The sequence below is a fragment of the Scophthalmus maximus genome, chromosome 8 (genome assembly GCF_022379125.1).
Source record: "Scophthalmus maximus strain ysfricsl-2021 chromosome 8, ASM2237912v1, whole genome shotgun sequence".
NCBI classification, from domain to species: Eukaryota; Metazoa; Chordata; class Actinopteri; order Pleuronectiformes; family Scophthalmidae; genus Scophthalmus; species Scophthalmus maximus.
The window spans coordinates 5,890,586-5,914,244 of record NC_061522.1 but is presented as its reverse complement, the minus strand read 5'-3'; positions in this window follow the sequence as shown (position 1 = coordinate 5,914,244).

Here is a 23,659-nt window from a genome sequence, read left to right as displayed (position 1 = left end):
CTTTCTGTGACGACAGACAGCCTCGACATAGGAAAGCATGGTGAGGCTGTACTCTGGATGTTTTCATTGATCGTCTACGTCCCTGCTGAGTGCTATCCATTTCTCCATGCCATGCAGGTATTAGCGAGAGATGTAATGCACTTAAAAGTCTCACTGTCCCACGAGCCCAAAACATCCGCCTTTACTTTGATGACCAAGAGACCGTGTGTCCGGCAAATGTTGTACAGTCAAGTGCCTAATGGCATAAAACGGTATACCCAGGGTGCTCTGGGAGATCTCAGGGTGGAGAAACTAAGCATCTTCCAAACATCCAAAGGAACTCCGTGTACTCTGAGATTAGCTCATTGTCAGAGATTGTAAAGAGGCATTGCCCTAGTAGTTCGGTTAAGTCCTCATTTCCCACTGTGTTACACCTTCATGGTGCCTATGCTCAGCTGTGCGACAGAAAACAGCCTGACAACGAGTCTACCTCGATTGACTCGATGCCGTCTGACAAGCAGAAGGCGACAAAGAACAGTGAGCTGACCTGAAATGATTCTTCTCCGTTGTAAAAAAAAACTAAATGACCTAAGTGCACTCAACACAAACAGTCAATTTATATATCAAATAACTCCAGAGGAGATGAGCGATAATGAAAATAACTTCCCCAAAGGACGACTTTCAAGACAGTAGTTTATAATCGGATGAGCGCATTAATCAGACATGTGAAATGTGTTATTTATTATCAATATTCATGAATATTAGCAGTAGCAACAGTGATGGAAGTGCCTCATGGACGACTACACGAGTGGCCACATAGTCTAAGACAACCGGTTGTCTAAAATCCCCCTCGTTGAGACGGCTTTCCGTCAAAAGCTCCAGATTATCAACTGGAAAAACTCCCTTGACCATCTGAGCTGCACCAGAACACACGTCGATGAAAAACACATCAAGTCCCATTTTTCTCCCATCGTGCACAACGACTAATTTCATCTCCTGGGCATCGGCCTCGCCACAACACGGACTTTCCATTAGCTTCGAACCGACACTGTTGGATTTTTGGCATTGCTACTCACTGCAGGCCACAGGGCACTGACAACAACTTGTCTTTCCTCTGCTCGGAAGTCTTCAGAGGCTCTAACTCCGGGAAAATGAGACAAGGGAAAAAAGTTTGCCTGCGCGGACACACAAAATCCGCTTCAGGTGTCCTTATGACCGCTGCCATGTTACGGTTTGATGTCATAAAGACGTGCTGTATTAGGAGATGTGTCCAATAGGGTTTTTTTTAAACTTCCTGCACAATTGCTTGAAGACATTTCTTGAAATGTTTGTTTCTCTAATATCCTCATGTTGGTTTCCAGAACACATGGTTCACCTTTAACTTTTGTAACTAAAATCAGTTCCGCCAGTGTTCAATAAGAAAAGAAAACCCCGGAGTGACCTTGATCACATGAGGAGCTGACAAGGGTGCTTTTTCTTAAAACCACACTACACTGACAAGTGTCCATGTGTCACTGTTGAAACCAGTTTTGCTTGAACAACAGCACTGCAAATCTCAGTGAGACCACAACAATTCCTCCATCAGCAAGGACCTCAGTAGAGCAGTCCTCTACAAGGTCACGGGAAAAAACAAAAGCATAGAAGCATCAGCTCGGCACAGTGCAAGTGCTTTGTGTTGACTTTATAGTGATGACATTCCTCAAATCAATCCCTGCTGTCATGCGAACTTCAAGTGTCAAATGGACACACGTCAGCAAAAAATATCTCGGACTCTCGTTCTTCATGAACATCGCTGTCGCCCATTTGTGATACGTAACCCAGTTATTGTAATACACGTGTGCACCTAGGCTTCTGGTGGAGCCCTGTACTTCCTAACACGAAGGGTTTGTTTTGACAGTGATCAGTTGAGTGCACCTCTCTTCTTATTACATGTGGATTTGAGGGGATCATACTAATACCAAGACGACAGGAGAGGAAGACGGGAAGTTTGGCTGAGTGCGCAATCTTCGTTTGGCAGATTCATGCAATTTTAAGAGGGTCTGCTATGATCTATTCTGAGAAGTAGCTGCACATTTTGCATATGTATAGTAAAGAAAGGTTGTGGTGGGAAATAATGAAAATTTAATCAGGCCTCTCAATAGAAATCACCATGACAAGCAGAAAAATAAAGGGTGAGCGTATCACATGAAAAAACAAAAGTATGCAGGAGAGCTTCACTGAATTAATTCAAATTTAATATAACAAGCTCCAAGAAGAATGAGACGAGGGCAGTAAGTAATAACTTAAGAAGAAAAGGAAATCCTATTTCATTCCACCAAGCAATGGGTTTACAGGGAGCTGTGGCTTTTCGGTCATTAAGTTTGAGCCCGACGTTCACTGAACCGCTGATAATGTTCTATTTCCGCCGCACTCCGGGGGCTTGGGAATTTGTTTTATACATACAGTCCATTAAAGTCTTTTTTCCTTTCTTCATTTCCTCACACATTTGTTTAATGACTCCTACTGCATTAGCTTAACAAACCTTTATTAAATGTTTTATCATTGACATACAGACACAGCTGCAGTAGCCGGCTGAGGAAGTGGTCCCTGTCTCAGTGAATCAGGTGCCAATTTATGTGGAGTCTTAAAATGCATACATGTGGAATATATGGTATTTTTTGTTCAAAATCAAAACTAACCACCAAAAACAGTTCTCTAAATTAATATAGTTTATTTTTGTCTAGTATGTTTATCATACGACAGTGCAACATCGCCCCCTTGAATATTGATTTTCCAAATCATCTTTACATCTCCGATGATCACTGTGTGGTTTCGTGACACCTGGTCTTCCTTTCTACCAAACGTCGGTGGGTTGTGTTTAATTGCGTAACTCGTGGGGGTAAACACAAATGTACATATATATATATATATATATATATATATATATATATATATATATATATATATATATATATATATATATATATATATATATATATATATAATACATGTGTGTGTGCGCGTGTGTGTACACGTGGTATCTGGTCGACAGAGCACTGCAGGAGAATGAGCAGCTGAGACGGGGGAGGGGGGGAGAGGGGAGGGGGGCTCAGAGACTGAGGGAAATAATTCTGGAACGTGCCTGGGAAACACCTCTATTTTTAGCACATCTCCTCCGAGAGCAGAGCCGGAGCATGAGCTGAATGATTCTGGGCAGGCGGCGTGGGAGTAAAGGGGGATGTTGGAGAAAATAAATAAATAAATAAAACCGCTTTTTTATTTTTAGCTCCGCTGCATTCATTCATTTATGAGTCCCCGAATTGAATGAAAATGAATTGTGCCGTTTCTTGCCCTGGGCGAATCCCGTCCCGGGCTTTTGTCGCCGCTCGGCTTATTGTGCAAATGGAACAAAAATATCCTGGTGTGGTGAAACCATATCAGTTGTGGCAGGTTAGGATTCATATGTAAAGAGGGGGGGGGGTTGATAAGAAAGATGCTTGTCTGTGTGGGTTGAGGCACGTGTGCGTGCCCGTGTGAGAGTGACAGAGTTGGTGTGTTGCTCTGCTGTAGAATTGCTCGCCCCCGGGAGTTTGCGAAAGTATGAAGCAGAACGTGACCGTGTAGTCAGTGCTTCACGACTGAGCGGAGAGGAGGGGCGCGAGGGAGACGGACGGAGCGCCACGGGGAACACAGCGATTTGGAATGAGAGAGCAGGTAAAAGGGGAGAGCGGAGGAAGGAAAAGAATAATGAGACACACCATCGGGGAGGGGAGAATAGAAGAAGACACAAACTCCTCCATTAGTCAGTGGACGAAAGGGCTAAGGGAGTGGAAGTCACGTGCGGCGCTTTTCAATTTGTCAATTCCTGTGGCACCATCTTGGCTAAAAAAAGACTGCCTATTAATAGAAACCAGTCTGTTTTTTACCGTCTGAAGGACAAAACATTGCCACAGTCTATTTAATCACATCTACTTCATATCCCAAAATGATTCAAAATCGTCTGGCCAGATGGGATTTCAGGCTTGTTTTTTTTTTCTCGGACTCCTTTCCTCCCACATCACCGACACCAGGTATCAGAAGCTGTGGGACCCGAGGGTGAAAGATATTATGTTGACAGGGCATGTTTGAATTGCTTTTCCATTTTGACATTTGACTTCACCTTCCCAAAGTGTGACTGTCCGCAGCAACGGCAGCACTGCAGAATAGTGAACATAAACTCGGAAACTACTTTAAAAACCAAATGCATACGCACAAAAACAAAACAAATGTCATGATATATGCAAAAAGTCCAGTCATGCAAAGGGTTCTGTTTCCCCCCCCCCTTCAGTTTTGTCACCACCCCAATACAGTGGAGGTTAATAGAATTCTGTCTGTGGTGTTCTAAGCCTGAAAAACCTCAACTGTACTATGACTTTCTAGAAACTGTTTTTATTTAGGATAATCCACAGACCTCCCTGTGTTCACTTTTCATTCACTAAACCTTTTAAACCAAGCAAACAAGTCACTGTTAAACATCACGTGGTGTCAAAACTTCCATAAAAGCAGACATTTTTCGATTTCCTGTGCAGCATAATCCATCTGTCTAATGTCCATTCGTAGCCTCCATATGTTCCAAACAAACATCCCCAACAAAATACAACTCAAATGATCATGTTGTCTCGGAATAGCTCGTTTCTATGCAGAAGTTACAAGAACCACGTCTCAGCATAACTTCAACAGACACAACAGAGGAGACGAGCACATCCCCATGGCTTTATGAGCTTATTCAAGGTTTTCCTGGTCAATTGCATGACCATTAGCTATCTATTACAGATGGTCTATCACGTGTGAGACCCTAATTATTTTACCCATAACGTTTTTAACAAATCCTCCGAGCTAAACAGGAAAATTGGTTGTTATTGCGAAACGTGCACGTGGACGGCAGCGGATGCCACGGATGTAGAATCTTGTTATACTTCTTTCTGGTCATGTGACATGTGCATTAGTGCCCAAAATGATTGTGTATGCCCTGCCTTCATCACCTACGTGTGCCGCATCTACCTGTACCTCACATTGGTTGGTTAGTAGACGGGCGTGTGTCTGATGTTGGCATGTTGTCAGTTCGGCAGTATTTTTGTTTGAATGGAGAAAAAATAAATGAACCCGGTTCATGACTTTAATTTCTTTGCAAACCATCATATCATTATGGTATTACTACCAGAATCACCAACTTCAGGCGCAGTACTTGACACTACTTCAAATGAACGTCCTAGACATTCAAGCATAACATTGCCTGAGGCTAAGACTGCTCCTCTTTCTTTTTCTTCTTCTATTGTTTAATGTCTCAAATTCTAAAAATTGGTCCAAAAGTCCAAACTATCCTATTACACTGCAAACAAACCAAACCATGGTTCAGTTTGATCGGAGCCAGATCTTTTGGTCGGACTAAATTTAGGGCCGTTGGGGTTGATATTTTGACATTGGATATGTTGGTACAGGCCCAATAAGGTAGGTTACACTGTGATTTATCATCTCGGATTGGCATAAATCCTCTAACAAATCACTTTGGTCAACATGTTTACGACAGATAGATGCACGCATGATCAACAGTATGCATTCATTTATTAGGCTGCATTATAGATGTGCCAACAAAAAGTGGATTCGCCGTCTGCGATCACACACACTTTAATCTTCAAAGATCAAACTAAATTTAGAAGTGGCTAATGTCTCAGAAGGGCTAGGAGATGCTTTGTTTGGAATGAAAAGACCTTGAAACTGATCTGCAAAGCCATCAGACACATCATCAATGTGAATAGTAAAAAATCGTGACTTTATCATGATATAAGACAGAAACAGAAGAGCAAAAAACTTATATGACATATATAGCATTATATTTTAAGGGAAGATAACCAACACAACAGAGCAGAGTCAGTGCAATAATCCTTGAACCCAGGAATGTAAAAGTTACACAAGTTGTTAGTTGCTAAGGAACTGCATCTATTAAAAATAACAGCCTGTTCAAAACCAAACCACCAGTTCTGGGAAAAGTTTAACCATGTCTCAGTCAATAACTTAAAAACTCATTTTGCAAGGGCAGTAAAAATTTATGTAAATCTCATTCTAACATGAAGGTTATAAGAAAGTGATCTTACTCTTGAGGGTACATTTAACCACAGATATTACTTTGAATTGTTAAGCCGGTGCTGCAACTACATTTCCTCAAAGAGTTGCTGAGAGTCTACAATGTATTATTTCATGAATGCCAGAAAAATGACAAGATTATCAGATATATCCTAGTTCCCACTGAGTGGATTATTTGCATTACTGCAGATTTAAGGCTGAATTTGATAGATGAGAGCCGAACCCTTTTATGTGAAAAATATCTCGTTGTCCGAAAAAAATTGTGCAAGTCACCATATACGGAATTACAAAGCAATTCTTGCAGCCTGTCAGACACGTTTGGAGCTTTATGTCCATTGATGCACCACTGAAGAGATCTGCTAATACATCGTCTCCTTTAACCTTAAGCCCAATTTACATTTTTAGGTTTTTAATCCCAACATTTGAACGCCTGAAACCAAAATCAATGAATATACATATTTTATCCAAATGGATCATGAGAAATCTCCTGTTGTAAAATATGTTAATACATCACAGTGTTAAAGCCCAAATTTATGGGCACTGATTTGTTCTCCCCCGAGAAGAAGAAAAAAGAACTCAACACTGTTGGGCTTGATTACCTTATTAATTTATACCATCTGGCATGAGCTGGCTTTTGTGTGCGACACTGCAGGCCCTAATTTCATGAGTCAAGGTGCAGGGTGTAAAGTGTGGTCAAATGCGCTGTGCTCAGAGGCGGCAGCGGTGCATTCGGTGTTTTCATGGCTGGAGGCATTATGTGCAACTAGAACGGCACTGAGTAGAGTGCATACCTCCACCGAGGCCTAATCCCCTTAAATTGAATAAAGCCGCACCAAATCGCACACAGTCATCGATACCAGTCAAAGATTCAATGCATAGTTCCCTGGGGAAATCAGTGTAAGTGTTAAAACAAACAAAGGAACAAAAAATAACCCACCCTTTCTGGCAATGTTAAAGAAAGTGAGCAACAATTCCTGGGTCCACCCCTTCGTCCTGATCCTCTCCACATATATGACGCATCATTCAACCGAGTTTCATGGAAACACATGTATTTGTATACTCCTGATAAACCCACCAATCCAAAAAATAACAAAAACTGACATATATAACTGGCATCATGCTCAGACATACGGCCGACGTCTTCATTGCTACTCTACTGACTAAGTGCTGTGCATTATGTGTTCTGTACACAGAGTGAAAGAAAAAATGCACGCACGTGTTTGCACATTTGTTGGTGTGCATGTTTCATTAAAGGGATGGGAAACTGTTAAAAATGAGCTTGAGTGTGTATGAATAATAGGAATATCACGGGGAGATTGCATGTGCCGAGCGCCTGGGGCCAAACTGAGCATCAGACGTACCCCACTGTGCAGCCTACTGTGGAACAGAGGCAATCATCTCCCCGGTGACTGTGTGCCCGTGGACGTGAGGCACCATTATGAATGAATATGAACATGGCGTGGAGTTTGTGTTCCGAAGCAAAGCATGAATGAGAACATGAGTGAATTATGTATTATAAGTGTTTTATCAAGCCTGTGCCTTTTGTTTATTTCATAGAATGGGACACTGATCAATGTGTAGAGGACGATAATTGTCTGAAAGACGAAGAAAAACATTTGAAGATGATGAATGGAAATGTGCGAATGTTCTTCTTGAAGATTAAAGGAATAGTTTTGACAAATTGTGAAATATGCTTTTTTTTGTCAATAAGAGTGAGATGGGACCGCACTCCATTGTCTGTTTAATCTGAAGCTAGCAAGTAACCAGCTAAGCGTATGCTAGCCTGGCTGTGTCATAAATGAATCCCCCTGCCAGTTTCACAATGAACACGTGTCGCGTCTCGCTTGTTTAGAACGTCACAAAAAAGGAGGCGGATCTTGTACCTTTCGACCAGGCCAGCTGTTTCACCCCATTTCCAGTCCTTGTGACTACTAAGCTACGGTCAGTTAATACGTCAGTTGCCTCAGACTGTCTATTCCTGCAGCTCCTCTTTTCAGCCTCTCGATTTTAGCTCCCGTCACTTTAAACGCCCCCCCCCCCTTCTTAAAAATCACGTTCTTCCTGGAATCAGTGTAAAAAACGGGGCCCGGTGTGTCCTTATGAAACAGTTTACAGCTCAATAAGAATTGCATTAAAACGAGAGAGTGCTCTATTTGGTCTAAATAGTACCAAAACGTTATCTACCCTGTTGAGATAGCGTTTGGGTACTATTCGAGTAGTTCAGTTAAAATGTCCTTGTGTGTGCCTTGCCCTTTAGTGCAGTTTTTATTTCTAAGGGAATTGGATGTAGTGAACTAGGTTACGCGATGTCACTGCATCCACTGCCTTTCCCGGGGTGATAAGGACGTCTGTTATTCATTGCTGGACTGTCGTTCCACCCACGGGCTTACCTCCCAGCCTGTTGCACCTGAAATGGTTTAGAAGTGTGCTAGTGTCTTTCTTGGTTTTACACTTTGTCACAAACACACAAATACATACATGCATGCAGCCAGGTGTTGTGCAGCTTGAGTCCCTCATTTTCTGCTGTCAGTAATAGCTTGGAGTGTGACCGTTAGTGGCACAGGGGGAACAAGTCCTCCTGGAAATATTGTAGGAGTCCATTGGCCGTGTAGAGTCCATTAGAGCGCGCACAGCTAGTTTGAAATAGAAAGGTTACACAGTGTAACCCTAACTGTATGAGTAGAGGCAGACCCTGATGGGATCAGTGTGCGCTACATTTTGCTATCAAAACTCAATTTTGCAGCTGGGAGTTTTGATCCATCTGGCCCTCGTAGTCTGTGGGCCAGGAAATAGTCGCCATTTTCCATGTTATCTGCAGGTTTCTACCGTTTTCGCACTAACACTATTTGCAGCCACAACAGAGAGTATTCTTCTTTATGAATCTAAGATGTTTTTAGTCTCCCTCAGATTTCAGAGCTACTGAGGCTCAGTGCAATCACTGAATGGCTTTTAGCTGGTAGTATCTGTCGGCACCACCTAGGCCTCCTGTTCTGGGCAGTCTGCCATATCACTCTCATCAGATCCACCCTTCGGTGGAACGGTAAAATTGAGTCATTAACAGTTTCCCATTGATGGGATGTGGGTGTGTGTGTCGGTTTAAAAAAATACTAACATCTGGGGAGACCTTCTGCTTCGTTCTCCTTGTCTTCTCGCCATCCCAATGTAGTCAACAGCGATGTTCTGTACTTTTTAAGCAAATGAATGGCTCTGTGTCCTAACTCATTCAAGTGTTCATCCGTCCAACAACAATTTTACTCTTTTGTCTCAACTTTTAGCGCCTTGAATATGACATATTTTCTACTTGGGCCCCATGTACAGCATTTTCCCCTTGAGAAAATAATGAGAATTGTGGCTTCTCTACGGCCAGCAGGCAGGTCCAAGGACAAGGATAAAGTGGTTTCAGTATGTATTCGCTCAAGGCCCAAAGAACATAAACTGCCCTTGAATACCTGAAGGGTTCGCCGGAGGCAATTGTCAACAGATGAAATACTTGTATTCTTTTTATCCTCCGGTTGAAAATTGTTCAACAAATTGCAATGGAAAATGGTGGTCAAATGCCAAATGGTCGATGTTGACTATGAGGTCACCCCTACCGGACAAAGAAGAGCCAGCGTGACATAACCATCATGATTCCTGTGATGAATAGACGGGAGGCAGAGTGGGAAATCCTTGAAAACTGGAACATCTGGCATTTCACTCAATGTTCTCCAAAGCTTACTTTGACAAAGGAGGACTCAGAAAACTCCATCAACTGCCTTTTAAAATGACAACTCTCTGAGTCTGAAAAACTGAAGTCATAAGAGTCTGCCAATAATCAATGAGTAATTGTACAGAACTTCCTGATTCATGCCTCTTCTAACAGGAATTGTATTGTCAACTTTGTATTAAAGTATGAAAAGGTTCTGGTGTGCATCTGCCCTTCTTTAAAGTAGAAGTAGTTTGAAGACTTTTTTTCTTTTTAAAGGTTTTAAATACTTTTTTCCATTGTGCAACTCTCATCAACGTCTACCTATTGAGCAAACTGCAAATTTTGTAAGGCTAACGAGTACGCACTTAATTACATTTTTGCTGTGATCTTGCAAAAATGGGAAATGTTATTTGGGTCTGCAGCAAAAGGAGTTTTATTATTATAAGTCACATTCACACACGTTCATACACTGCTGAAAGAGCCGTCAAAGATAACTTAGAATTAAGTGTCTTGCCCAGGAACACATCGGCATGCGAACTGGGGGAGGCGGAAATCGAGCTGCTGTATGTGAGTAGTCAATTGCTAGTGACTAACAAAAGAAGCCGCAGAATGTGGTACGGGAACTTGCATTAGACCTGGATTGCTAAAACATGCATGTGCTTTTAAATATGTTACTGAATTATTCATTGTTTGCAGACGTGGTGCTATTTTTAAAAAAGTATGTCAAAGTTAAGTTGCATGCAACTCCGATGCTTAAATTATTTACTGGTTATACTAAGTGTATTTTTCATCTGTCCTCCACAGACAGACATTGGCACTGCAAAGGTAAGATGTCACATAAATGATACAAGGATCATATATCGCCCCCTTTGGGCTTTGTAGGCTTGTATTTGATAGTCCTTATCTCTTTTCTGTGTTCCTAGTAGTAAAAAGATAAACATTGGCCTGTCATGCATATTTTACCCAATTTAGTGTGTTTGTGAAAGATTTTAACACTTAAGATAAGACATGAAATGACCTTCCTACTCAACAGTATACAAGATGACACTATAAAACATTATGCCATCTAGCATGTATGAAGCATATAGCAGTGCCTCAGACACTGCTATGGAATATGTCACTTATGGGATCTGCCATGTTTTCTTGATGGACAGCTCTGAGACATCAACATGACAATCAAGAAGAGGAAGTGACATGATCATCCACTTGGTGTGCATGCACGGCCAAGAACGAACAGCACCGTCTGTGTCTTTCACACGGAGACATATTAAAAGGTTATTTGACGTAAGCGCTCAGGTAGTCTTCATGGCAACGGGGAAAACAGAGACAGAGCTGCTAAAACGGTGACTGGAGTTTAATTTGATCCAGGCAATAATCCACTGGCCAGGAACGAGAGACATGTCAGCAGTGTTGCTCAGAGCAATGTCAAGTTGACTAAAGGTAAGGATGGAAATGAACACCTCATTGATGACTGCATGGACTGAATATGTCAGCGCTAATTAACTTTACACAGCACAAAATCTTGTTATGAGCGTCAGGGTTGTGGGCAAACAGGTAAGAATAAAGTGCTGTGGAAACACGTGCCTCTTAAACAGTACTTGGTATTAAAGTATTGTATGTGGCTGCGGGTGGATCAGTACATTGACCTTCATGGCACGAAATATTCCACACAAAACTTTCACACAAATCTGTCCGGATGCATACATGACAGTAAGTTCTGAGCCTGAAAAAAAATCATTTACTATGATTTATTTTTTAGAATAAACTGCAATATAGGTGGGTATGTCCCAAATATGCAATGGTATGGCTCTGTAATTGTATAGTATATAGTATAAATATAAGCCTCTGACTTATATTTAGAGAACAAATGCAGGATTTGTTTGTAAATCTGAAAATTTTCTTTTTTTTTGTTTGTGTTAAGGAAATGTATTCCAGTTTATTTGGTTACCATCCAATAAAGCGATACTACTCATCTATGTAACATTTTTGCAAAGGTTGTGATGGAGTGTGATTTTCTCCCCCCCGCCAAGCTCTTAAAGTAAACTATAATAAATGACTGCAAATTGGCATTTCTCCACCCTCAATGCTGCATCACAATTCACCTTTAAGGAATGCCTTACATTATTTTAAATATTGGTTATGAATTCACGTTTAGCTGTAAAACACATGGAATATGCTGCTTGAAGCAATTTTATGGTCATTTTCAGCCTTGTGAAGTGGCAGGTCACTTCAGTTCCTTTGACGCATTTTTAATACCTGAGGCAAGGCGAGGCAATAAAAGACATCAAGACAAAACATCACAGGCTCTTTCATCAGGTCTCCACCCCCATACTTCTAGTGGACATTAATTTATATGTTTGGTTGCAGTTCTGAGAAACATTAGACATGTTTTTAACCACATTTCCCAGCAGCCATTTCCCCTACAGACATGTAAGTGATTGTCTCCGGCATCTTCCAGGAAATGACATCATCTCATCGCACATTTTCCAGCAATATTTTTAATCTGTGTATGAGTCAGTCAACGGATCCGTTTGTCTCCACGTTGTGTCCACGTGTCGTCACAACCACCAGTACATCAGTGACATTTTACCCGTGGATGTCTTTATACTATTTTTACTTATGAACCTTCTTTCTGGAGAATATAGTTTATTTTAGACAGTCTGGTTGACATATATTGCTCAAAATACAGTAGAAATGCGCTAATTGATAGTCAGTCTTCAAAATGACAGATCTTCAAGTCTTTCAGCCTGACTTTCAAGAGAGAAGTCCCCCAAATTAAATGACAAAATACATTTTAATTGTCCTCCAGGACAACAAATAAAAACGATCTGATCTGATATCCCATCCATTTTCAGTGCCGTCATAAACTCTTACAATTTTATACATCTACGTTTGAGGTTCATTTAGAGAATGGCTGCAGAAGAAACAGGAAGAGGATGATCTTCCATCTCCACCCAGACCTTCTGGATGGAGATGATCATACATGGATCTTGTGGCTACTCACTCTTTTTGCTCTGAGTGGACACGATTCATAATCCAGTTTGCTGTTGGCGTTCTTTGTTCCTTGAATGTAAACAGTGGTCATTTTGGGGCAATCTTTAGGTCACAGGTCAACAGGGATAGGTCCAAGTCTCATCAAAGCAAGCCTTCAACCAAGTCCAAAGCTTTATAAGTAAATTGCAAATCCTTCGAGTCAGGTGATGTGGGTATTTGAGGCATATCCCTCATGGTTAGTGCAGCACTGGTTCTTATGAGCGTACCCCTCCTCCCTTTCTCATGATTATTGGAAATACCCTCAATCACTGAGTTTAGTGCCAAGCATTTGGAAACCATTTAACCTTCCTCACTTGTCTGGGTGTGGCACCTGCTACTCAGTGTCAGCTCGGCTGTTATCCTTTGTCCTGAAAAGAACATGGACCTGAACTTTACCCCTTAACTTTGCAACTAGTAAGTCCACAGGGCTTAACTTTCAGCTGCTTAACTTTTTTTTTTTTTATGTGACACCTCACATTATACTTTCAAACTTCTACACTACACTACACTACATTGGTCTGAATGGAGTGGTTGAGCACGAAGACTTCCCAAGAAGCGGGAAATGTTCGAGAAATGTAAAGATGAGAAGTTACTAACTTTCACCTATTTTTAAGTCGACCGATTGAGTTGTGCCAAAGCACTCCTCCACTTAGTGGCAGGATTTAATTTACAGAAATTATTTATTTGATATTTTCCTACCAATACAGTGAAACCAATCAATACAGTAATCATCTAATGATAGATATATACGATCATCATCAATCATCCTATGGTCTAAATTATGTAATGGACAGATTATTAGAATATGAAAAGGTTAGCATTGCTTTAATGGGATATAAATAGTGCAACGCATGCACACAAGGTATGTGCATCATCCCACCAATGCTTTTCATTAATTACTGAATTAGTCGTCAACCACGAATGTCGATACTTGTTACGAGAGCTCGCTCAACAATCGCTTTTAATTGCCTTCCAGAACATCACATACTGGCACGAAAAACAACTTAATTAATGCTAGCAAAAGCACGGTCATGCTTCAATGGGAACCAACATTGATCGTTATCAGGAAATGAGTAACAAACAACATCTCACATGTTCTCCTATGCTTTGTTGACCTGTGCATTCACCCTGCACATACCCTGCAAAAGGGTTTGCATTGGTAATAAGACCATCACGCTTCTTCCAGCTTCCTGAACAACAAGGGTTCATGTAAACACAGGTTGTGTTCGGCATATGAACAAACAGCCAATGCAGCCTTAATAATTAATTGCATTACTTTCATTTACATTTTTGGCTATCATGCCAACTGGAGTGGAGGTTCTTTGTAAAAATGGTCCAGTGTTCTCATCACTATGCATGTAGTTATTTAATTATTTCAACTTAATTATAATCTAATAATGAGCACACAGTGAAATACGATTGTCAATAAGCCGGACACAAGCTGCATTTCGTGTACGATGGGCAAAGGATTGATTAACATTTGTTCCATCATCATTTCAACAAAATAATGATTTTTTGTTTTACAACAGACGGAATGATAATTTAATACTGAGCCCGCTTAAGAGACTCATAACCGGCCATATAACGTCCATACAAATATGAAAGAGCACATCACACATACTATGTGTAAACAGATCCAGGATTAATTGACAGGAAAAAAATATTTTGTGCAGGTCTTGAGATCATATCGTTTTGTGACAAACTTTGGGCAAACAGGCAAAAGAAGAAAACCGTGAACAAAGAAAATTTCCTCGAGGAATGTGGTGAAAATACAGAGACGAACAGATTCACACACCATTTGTAGTATGTCTCTTTTGTGGCTTTGCCGTTAGGGATAATGAACTGGGCTCAAAGCTTGGATACCAAATCCTTAATGCGTCTCTTTCTGTCTCCCACTCTTCTTTTCATCTCCCCGACACAAACGCATGGACACCAAAACATCCAGCCTCTCTAACAACTGTGTGTTTCCCACATTTGCTCCCATCCACCAGAAAACAACTCATGTGAAATGGTGCATTTGAGAAAAAGTTATTTAACTGTGCTTATTTATAATTGTTGTTGTTAATTGCAGAAAAAACACGGTGGAAAGTAAACCAATTAGAAGTTCACATGAACTGTGAAACTACTTAAAAAATGGCACTGCATGCATCTCAGTGGGTTCATCTCTTCGAGCAACACATTTCACAGCCATTTATCCAATTCCTATACTGATTATAGAAGCTTTATTGTTATTACTAATAAAATGATTCACATGTAGCTGTTTATTGTCAAATTAATTACTGCATTGCACTATGATTACGCATTGAATTGGTATCTCTCATTTGATGCTGCGCTAAAACCTTGACACCGGCACACGTTGGGGGCTCCTTTAGAGGGACGAATTCTTCTTCCTTAGTGCAGACACGTTGCAATCCGCTGCGCTCAACAACGGCAGAATGCCACAATCATAAGGTACAAGATCAAATCACATTCAGCTAATGATCCATATTCCGTTGTCATCCATTGTTCACATCATTCATACATGTTTCATGTTTTAACAACATATAGGACATTATCACTTAACATGAAACATTTCACACCATAACAAGATAAGTGGTATAATGGTGTAATAAGAAAAGTTTCTTGTAAATTAAGCGGTTATAATGTGATACATCTCATTGCAACACTAAGCTTTTCACAATATATTATTTTATGGCAACATTTCACTGGTCGTGTCATCCAAAGTATTCCAGAAATAGACAGAAAAATGAGAAATAAACATTACTCCTAATTAAAATTAATAAATACTGTATTAATTAACTTGAGATTCAGACTAATGTTAGAGGTCACAGTTTCAATATGAATGAGCCTTATCATTTTAATTAAAATAGTTATGATGTAAATCAACTGAATGTCACTGACATTTCGCATACATAAATGAATGCTAAAACAGATAGGTCTAAGTGCGAATTATCTATTCAAAAATAATGATCACCACTAACTAGGGATGAAGACACTAAAAGTTATGGATAATTTTTATGGTATTGCATAGTTCTTTTTTTGTGATTAATGTAGGCGCTTGTAAGGACATTTAACATTCACCTGCACACCCAAAGGACGCATTTAGAAGAAGAAAAATGAAAACGTTGCATGTTCAATCATGCTATATCTACATTATTCTTCTGAATGCATACCGCTTCCTCCTCCAAACCTGACAGTTCATGAATAAGAATCCCCAATCTTTTGTTTACATAATTGCAGGACTAGCATTTTTTGTTGTTGTTGTTGGAACTGTCGGTTTCTCAAAGAATAAAACCTTGCTTTGCCCCTGCTATAGACTACAGAATGCAACCCGGTGAGTCACAGCGGAAGATTATGACGTTTTTTAATTTGCCAACTGCATTGTCTCTTTCACAACACATTTCGCACTGTTGCAGCTGCTGGTGTACTTACTTTTCATGGGATCATGGGCATTCTGAATCACCACAAACGGGTGTCACACCTGCATCACGGACAGAGGTTAGAGACAGGGGGGAAGTGTGGCACTGTCGGGATAACACAAGCCCTATGTACAGTAGGGAGGTGGATGGAAGACAAACAAGTGAACCATGAAATGTCAAAGGAGTGAACCATGAAACTTTGGCATGTTTTTCACGTTCATGTTATATCATGAAAATGCCAGTGAGGCTAACTTGAGTGGTTTCGTTATCAAGTAGGCTACACTGATACATACATTCAGATTTTTAAGAGTGTATCTGTGTTTCATATTTAATACGGCTGCGTTGCCAGCAGGTCCCTCCGCTCCTGTGTGTCAGTGGGTCTCCGCCCTGTGACAAATGCACCTAAGCTGCTCTTTGTCCCGTCACGTCAATGTCACATACATGACCTATATCTGGCAATACTGTGTGTAGGTCACAACATGCTACCAAGACAGCATGGACTCGTACAGTACAGTACAGTACACTGCTTCACCTGACGCCTCCCAAACTTCTGAAATACACATGTCCTATTTTTTTTTTACATTTAACACAGTCAAACAGGCTCACTACTTCACTCACAGATCCCAGCGCTCTCATTGAAGGTGCCCCAAACAGCCAGTAGCAGTATCAGCGTGAGGACAAGACACCCCTCACCCACAGACACCTCCAATTGTGTTTTTTGTGTGTAAAAAAACCCAAAAAAAACACAGCCAAATGCGTTTGTCGGCCTACAGAGCTTCATTCCACTTAAAGGGACAGCTCAGTGATTTTGAAGTGGGGTTGTATGAGTTACTTATGCATAGTTAATATGTTGCCTAGTGGAGATGGGGATCAGCGATGTCATTTAACGGAGTTTGGAGGAGAAGTGGAAGTGTCCCACTGTTACAGAGGGGACCACCGGAAAACGTCTTTTTTGCCACATTTTAAAACTTTACCTAAGAAAAAATAATAATATACGTTCAATTGTACACATCGCTGATCACCATCTCCATAAGGTAACACATTAACCAGTAACTCATACAACCCCACTTCAAAATCCCTGAACTATCCCTTTAAATACACGATTGGTGGAGCCACTATCCTCACTTGCCACTTCCTGCATTTTCCTGTGATTGATTGATTATTTCTACTAACAACTTACAACGGTCTGCTGTAATCTCATCATACTGTAATCTCAACACACCATTTTTAACGGCGCTATGGCTAGGTCGCTCGCTAGTTTTGTTTCTAATCACTCCCATTCTGTTCCGGTCTGATCTCTGGTTCATGGACTTCCCTGAATGAACGTAGGAAAACTCTTCCAGTTGATTTACCCGAACTTGTGCAGCTACAGCAATCTGAGCAAAACGTGTCGCAGTTTCAAAGTTTAAAGGGAGTCGGGGAAAACCCTCAGCGACGCTAAGGGGGGAAGACGAGGCAAGGCAGATTTCAAATATTATTTTCAAATATGAGAAAATACAGAATGGTTTACATACATATAGATGTCTCTCCCTTCGCCCAACATTGCTCTCAAGGCACTCCCCCAGTTGGGAGTGCAGCGTCACCCCAACTGGTGGAGTGCCTTGTCATCCCACTTGATGTATCTGTCACCTTGCATACAGAACACTAGGCGCCAATGCTGAGGTAGGGGTTTGTATCCCACTGGGGCTGCCCACGTAACAAGCAACACGCACCACAATGCACCGGGGGCGGAAAACGAACTCTCGGTACATGTGTTGCGTAGAAGGAAAAAAAAAACAAAAAAAAACTGGTGCTTTGTTCTCATCACATGCCCTTCAAACTAAACCCTGACAGGTACATTGTGTTTCCGGCCGAGGAATGAGCTTAACTAGACGTCAGCGATCGGTGCTAAAGATCTGAGCCAGCAGTACGCATGCCGGTCCTTGGTGGCCTACATTAGCGAGTGAGCAGCGGAATAAAGATGGCTGGATTTAGGGTTGTATTTGGGATCAGATTAGCGGCTAAAGCCCAATGTGACTGACAGCATAATAAGCCCCAAAGATTTTAAATATTGTAATAACTATATCCTCTCTCATTTGCCATCTTTTCCCCCTTATTTAACTTTCTGTCTGTGTTATCATATATATTTCAGTTGGAAATAGGATTTATATTTTCCTTTTTTGCCTCTAACTAGCCTCTAACTAGCCTCTTCCCACCGCCTCATAACCCCCATACCCCCCCCCCCCCCGCCCTGTCAGTCTTATCGCTCTGCCCTTGGCTTTCATTTCTCCCGGGGCGTTGATGGGTGCTGCGATGGCAAGATGATTGACAGGCCGAGCTGATTTCTAAACACTAATCATGACATCACGGCTCACATCACATCAGATCACATCGTGTCACATCATAGCACGACGGATTGGAAGGTGAGAAAAGACCAAAGGACAGTTTCCTCCGTATCTTTCGGAGAAAGAATGTACCTTGTCAGCATCGTTTACAGCAGAAATGATCTGCTAGGACTTTGATGTATTCGCGATTATTGGAGAAACAAAGACATTGCGGGAAAAAAACATGAGTGAGCTGCATGGTCTCTGAATACGTTATGAGTTAAATCAGTATAAGTTGAGTGTAGATCAGTTGACGGATGAATTTCGTTTGTGAATTTAACGATGTTGCAACAGTTGATATGTCAGTCATCTGCAATACGTTAATAATTAGATGCAAAAGACATTTCACCTCGTTTTCAAATGTCAACTCTTTAAATGCTTCCTAGGTTCGGGCTTTCGGCCCAATGTTTCTTATCATCCGTCTCTTTTAAATATTGTAAGAACAGTTCAAGACCAGGTCAAGTTCAAAATGGGCACTGCAAACCACGTCATCTGTACGTAACCGTAATGCAAGTTTGACGCGAAAATGAGGGTCTTGTCGCGTGCACCGGGGCGGATTGCATATGTCGAGGAAGTTTCAAGGGTTTGCATCTTGTTTTGCACAGTGCACTGGAAATCACATTAAAAACAAGCGGCCGCCTCGAAGGTAGGAAATTAGTTACAGCACGCTTCGGAAGCTGGTCAGCAGAAATGCTAAGCACAATTTGTAGTTAAAGGGCCGAGACACACACACACACACACACACGCATATGCATAATACACACGCACTCACACACACACACACACACAAAGAGATTGCCTGCCTGCATGTTCTACATATATAGGAGAGCAATTACTTAGCAAAGTCCTTGCTCCATATGTGTCAGACGTCACCAGAGTGAGATGTAGTCTATTATGTGAAAACCTCAAATCGCAATTTATGGTAGTTACAGTTATAAATTTCATACAAAACAAACAGATATTTCTGATGTCTCATTCCAGGATTTTAATGATGGCAGACCACAAAAAAAGAGAGAAAGAAATCACAGAGTTCTGTTTTAAATATGTCTCGTGAAAGCCACAGAGAGCCGCTGTGACAAAACCAATAATAGAGCCTTTGTATTTGGGATTACACTCTGCCTGTTATTCTTTCTATGAGCCTCATTGGGGGCAAAAAAAACAAAACAAAAACCTCATGTGCATAAGAAACCAATATCCAGATGGAGACCAAATGTTTAAAGGCCCATCTCCAGATGCAGGGTTGTTATTGTGAGGACTAGAAGAAATTCGGAAGATGAAGATGAAAAAGTAAAAGTGCTGAAGTGCCTCACACCCAAAATGGTCTGGAGTCTAGATTTTTGTTCACTTGTCGCTTTTCCCTTAGCCTCCGGCCTTTCAAACTAATTTCGTTGACATCTGTTCAACAGGCATTCTTTTTCTAGCCACTCGGGGGGTAGAGGAACCAGCCCTAAACACAACAGACAGCATACAATAAAGATGAATATACCCCTTTTGCAGTATCACTCGAATGTTCCAACTCGTTCCGTCTTACAATAATTGCGTTGCCCTGGATATTTCGTAAAAAAACAAACCGGTTACAGATGGCGTTGGAAAAAAATGCAGGCCCCAAAGTGAAAACCTGAATGCAACAAAAGTAACCCCGTGAACGCTGCAAACAAAACTCACGGAAGTGGCGTGAGTCACAGTCCCACTGTTGCAGAGGACAGACAATTGAACGTACATATATATATATATATTTATTTTTTGAACGTAACGTTTTAAAATGTGGCGAAAAAGACATATTTTCGGTGGTCCCCTCTGCTGCAGTGGGACGCTACATCCACTTCCCCTCCAAACTCCGTTGAACGACATCGCTGACCACCATCTCCGTAACGTAACATATTCACTATGCGTAGGTAACTCATAGACAACCCCGCTTCAAAATCACTGAACTGTCCCTTTAAGACTTAAATTGGAATGCAGCATTTAACTCCTGGGCCGACAAATGAGTCCCATTCCTTCAACTGCGGGAATGGATTATTGGCCATAAGCTGAAGGGGAGACACATGACGACTGATATTTGATCCCCATTCACCGACCAGGCTTTACATTTGGCCAATGCGCTCATGTCCGCCATCACTCACTCTCTCTCCACACACGAGTACACGCCCCGAATCATTTTATCACTGTGGGGGGGGGAAGCATAAGAGCTAAATAGCCGTGCCTTTCTCTGACAGGCAAAAGGCCAACGTTTCACCTCTGAGCCTTGACGCTAATCGTGGTGACAATATTTAGAGGGAGAAAGAAAGAAAAAAAAAAGGCACACAGATACTCACAGCGGCACCGTCATCTCTGACATTTCCCTATTTTCCATCTTATGATCTGCAGCCTTCTGTTGACATTCCCCAAGCCTCACGTGCGGAGCCAGAAACAGTCGAAGGAGGATCTAAAAATAGCGGCAGCGGTGTGCCCAATATGAGGGAGCACGTTTTCTTTTTTTGAATATCTCCTCAATCAAACATGCACGAGATTAAGTGCCGTCGACGCCGCTGTTTGTTGGGTGACGAGCATTGTTAATACACACTATGTCGACCGATCGACAACGCAGATGGCGGCAAAAAACAGATAAGAGCGAGAGCACACCGCACACAGGGTCGTAGTTATTGTTCCGCGGTTATCCACTATTCATTTCCTGTTTGTTTTAACGAACGCGGGGACGTAACTTTCTAAACTTCCGTCCGTTCCCTGTGTTTTCTTAACTAGAATAACTCTGTTTACTAAGCCGTTCGTCAACGGCATGATTTATTCGGGAGTATGGGTCTGTCTGACCCGGTCGTACACTGTGGGTATATCTTTTCATTCCCTTCACTATTGACAACCTCCGAGCCGCAACCTACAACTCTGACTGCACAATCCAAATCGTCGTGCAGGCGTCGCACGACTTCCACCATTTTTTCCGGTGAATTTGCCATCTTAATGACACCGATCGCCGAAGGTGTTGGGGCACCATCCCTGCATCCTGATAATTGTGATTGGTTAAAGGAATGCAAAGCAGCCGGAAGATTTTCCCCCGATATAGCAGAATGATATAATGGGTTCGGCCAGACACAGTGCTGCATGTGGAGATCTGACTGCGCAAGAGTAACTGGATATGACAGACATGTCAGTTAAATGCAGCAAAGGAGGTGCGACTTCAGTCTCCACAGTTGTTAAATGTTCCAACCGTGGTTTTTGAGTGATTTTGAATGTCAAAAGTGGCACACAGGGGATAAAAACACAACTTTTCCTCTGTGTGAATCTGTATGTCACAGAGCTCTCTGAGGGAACGTGGGCGCAGGTGCCATTAATTCAAATGTGGTTCAACGCTCGTGACCCCACGGACCGGGCAGCATATGCCACGGTGGACGCTGACCAGATCGGGCCAAACTTCACACGCGCGTCTCTCAGCGACCAGCCGCCCGGGAGCAGCCTTTCTTCAACGTTCAAGGAAATGATTTTTTCCAGGGAAGATGCCACATGTCGGCAGTAAAATAGGCACAAATGTTACCAGCCGCCCAAAAAATCCCATCGCTGAATTTGGCTCCGGGGACAGCCGCCGTAATCCAGAGGGACAGGTGTTGCCATGACAACAGCTTGCCCTGAGCTGAGCTGGCAGAGCTTACAAACAAATGATTACATGACTGGGCCAAATATGTGCATGCGAGGCATTCTGCCGCCTCTGCCGCTCTGGAGGACGAAAGTGGAGAATGCGTCCAAGTTCTCACCGGCTGCTCCAAACGGGGAGCTACAGACACGAGGGGTGCATGCCGCACAGTGGGCATGGGGTGACCTTGGAATCTATCAAGAAACGACTTTGGAGTTGTGGACCGACGGCGCACGGCGGTCCAGATAGAGCTAATATTAGAGGCTACTGTATCTTGAAAGAGTGTACGGCAACGTCTCCAAATCTAAAGGCAAAGAGAACAGTGAATCCATTGAGGAAGAAAGCACTTCATTTTTTGCCGGCGTCTTTTATCCCTTTTTTTTTGGTCACCCAATAAGGAGAGAGAGACGTTTGGATTGGCCGCTCCGAGCGCTTGTCCTCCTGGCCCTGTCGGTATGACATGTCACACCAGAAACCATCACCACGAAAGGCGGAAAGGCCCATTCTCGGGGGCGGATCGGCCAGACACTGAATGTTGCTGGTGAGCGTTTCGGGTTCATCACTGTGCGCACTCGCGTGTCGACCCGACACAACGCGACGACGGCGAAAAGCTCATCCGTACAAAGAAAGAGAGCGAGTGTCTTCCACGTCCGACCAAAAGTAATAAAAAAGCAAAAAGGGGACGGTGCCAGTCTGTCGTGCCACGGCAGGGACGACATGTTGTCGAGATGTCGTTGTCATAGAAACAAAACCACCACCACTGACGGCCTCGACCGTGTCCCTGATGACCAAAAGTCACAGAAATTTCTGACCTCTTCAGATTCCCATCATCTGTTACCAGCAACCAGGATCATGAGGGGTGGACCTGACAGAAGCAGCGTGTGTGTGTGTGTGTGTGTGTGTGTGTGTATCATGGGCTCAAGTGTTGCCTTAAGCTCAAAGACCTCCATCCGCAGCAGTTAGTCCCGCTGAGGGCTGTAGTATGTGCTGCTTTCACAGATAAGGCTTAACTGGAAGTCTCGTCTTGTTCTCCCGAAGCCCCGCTGGTTAATTGGCTCTTCGCTTGTTATTGAGCACAACTCTCGGAGCCAATCCTCAAAACAAATGGAGAAATGGGCTCGCAGGGTTTCAGGACGGCAACTTTGTTACTAAAGTATACGGCGGCAGAGAAGAGTGGCTCGGCATTTTAATACTACTAACTCACTTTTCCTGTCGGGTGTGAGATGAGAAGATTCATACCACTCATGATCGCTAGATATATGAAGCCGCAGACAGCAGCCTGTTGGCTTAACTGAAACAGATGGCGACGGCTAGCAGGGCTGTGTCTGTCAGCATCACCACCATCCTCCCACCGGCAACTCTAATTAGCACTTCATATCTTGTTTAATACAAAACATTACCATAAAAAACAAAACCACGAGAATGAAAAACAACTCGTCGTGGGTTTTTTTTGGAA